This window comes from Puma concolor, chromosome C1 (assembly GCF_028749965.1).
Source record: "Puma concolor isolate L17-30 chromosome C1, mPumCon1.1.hap2, whole genome shotgun sequence".
Classification (NCBI taxonomy): Eukaryota; Metazoa; Chordata; class Mammalia; order Carnivora; family Felidae; genus Puma; species Puma concolor.
The window spans coordinates 18,824,207-18,826,448 of NC_141674.1; the positions used below are offsets into that span (position 1 = coordinate 18,824,207).

Here is a 2,242-nt window from a genome sequence, read left to right on the forward strand (position 1 = left end):
AGACACATAATGAAACTGCAAAACCCCAAGGAAAAAGAGTTCATTAAAAAAGCCAAAGAGAGAAGACAGATGGCCTCTAAGTCAACAGCAGTGGGACTGACAGCTGACTTCTCAAAAAGAGATGTCAGCAGTCAGTGGAATAATATCTTTGATGTGATGGAAAAAGATAACTAGAACCATAGGGAAAATCTTTTAAAATAAGACTAGAGCGAAGACGTTTTCAAACAAAAACTGAACAACTTTTCCAGAAACAGAGCCTCATTTAAAAAATGCTAAAGCACTCCTGGGGTGCCTGGGTGGCTCAGTGGGTTAAGCATCTGACTTCAGCTCAGGTCATGATCTCACAGTCCGTGAGTTCGAGCACTACGTCGGGCTCTGTGCTGATGGCTCAGAGCCTGGAGCCCGCTTCGGATTCTGTGTCTCCCTCTCTCTCTGCCCCTCCCCTGCTCATGCTCTCTCTTTCTCTCCCAAAAATAAACATTAAAAAAAAATTTTTTTTTAAATGCTAAAGCACTCCTTCAGGCAGGAGAAAAGAAATCCCAGATGGAAGGTCATGGAAGCAAGAAGGAATGAAAAGCAAGGAAGACAGTGAATATGTGGGTAAATCTAAGCAACCAATATGGCCAAATCATCAATACCATATGGTATTAAAAAACCAAAGTGGAGGGGCTCCTGGGTGGCGCAGTCGGTTAAGCGTCCGACTTCAGCCAGGTCACGATCTCGTGGTCCGTGAGTTCGAGCCCCGCGACAGGCTCTGGGCTGATGGCTCAGAGCCTGGAGCCTGTTTCCGATTCTGTGTCTCCCTCTCTCTCTGCCCCTCCCCCGTTAATGCTCTGTCTCTCTCTGTCCCAAAAATAAATAAATGTTGAAAAAAAAATTTTTTTTTAAAAAAAACCAAAGTGGAATTAAAATATATCACAACAATAGACTAGAAGAAGAATGATGATGTTTTAGCCTTCTCTTGAGGAAAAAGGATAATGATCATTAATTATTACATTTGCCTAATTAAGTGAGTATGTTAACAATTTCCAGAGTAATGACTAAAACCATAGCAATAAAGTATATAACTTTCAAAGAGACAATTAGGATAAAATGAGAAAATTAATCCATCTCCCCAAAATGACTAGAAAAGACAAAGAGGGGGGGAAGAACACAAAGGCAAAACTAATAAAAAGAGAAAAATCCAAATAAATCATTAATTGCCTAAAATCCCAATTATTAGGGAAGACTTAAAAAACCACCAGGTAAGTACCATTTGTTAGTTACATAACTACCCACAAGGATTTAAAGTAAAAGAATGGAAAAAGATAAGCAAATAAGAACTGAATGAGAAAGATGTCGCAAACATATTAACATCAGAAAAATATACTTTTTTTAATGGTGAAAATTTTGTATTTAGATTTAGCCAGCTGGACTCAGTTTAGATGATCCCAATTTTGGTGGCAACATCCAAAGGATCATAGTCAGGATCCAGTCCAACACATGCCTTCTTTTCTCCACCAGGCCTGATCAGAGTGTTGACCTTGGCCATGTCAATGTCATAGATCTTCTTCACAGACTGTTTGATCTGGTGCTTGTTGGTTTAGACATCCACAATGAACACAAGTGTGTTGTGGTCTTCTATTTTCTTCACGGCTGACTCGGTAGTCGGGGGGAACTTGATGGCATAGGGGTCAAGCTTGATTCTCCTGGGGGTGCTCTTTGGAGGATATTGGGCCGCCTTTGGAGACGCGATGTCTTGGGCCGTCAGAATGTAGGTGACCTCAGGATCTTTTTTTAAAAAATGACTGTGGATGCCTTCCAGCACCGCTTTCTTGGCCTTCAAAACCTTTGCTTCGGTTTTGGCTTTGGCTTCGACTTTGGGAGGGGGAGGGGCTTCCTTCTTCACCTTTGGTACCATCTTGGTGAAAAGGCAGAAAAATATACTTTCATGCAAAAAGTATTATTAGGAATGAAGAAGGTCACTAAATAATGATAAAAGGTCCAATTCACCAAAGAGATAAAACATTCTAAACCTGTATGCAATCGATAACATAAACGTAAAACTCTTGAGGAAAAACTGACAGAACTATAGGAGAAATTGATAAATCCACCGTATAGTAGGGGTTTTAACACACTTTTCTCAGTAATTGATAGATAGCACAGACCAAAATATCAGTAAGCATACAGAAAATTTGACACAATTAGTAAGCTTGATCTGATGATCATATATAGAACAACGCAGTCAATATATTCTCAAGCA

General features: G+C 39.9%; 1 pseudogene; it reads right to left on the bottom strand.

Moving 5' to 3' along the window:
* Positions 1 to 1,369: 1,369 nt before the first annotated feature.
* On the bottom strand, positions 1,370 to 1,906 carry LOC112872085 (large ribosomal subunit protein uL23 pseudogene; annotated as a pseudogene).
* Between the last annotated feature and the right edge of the window lie 336 nt (positions 1,907 to 2,242).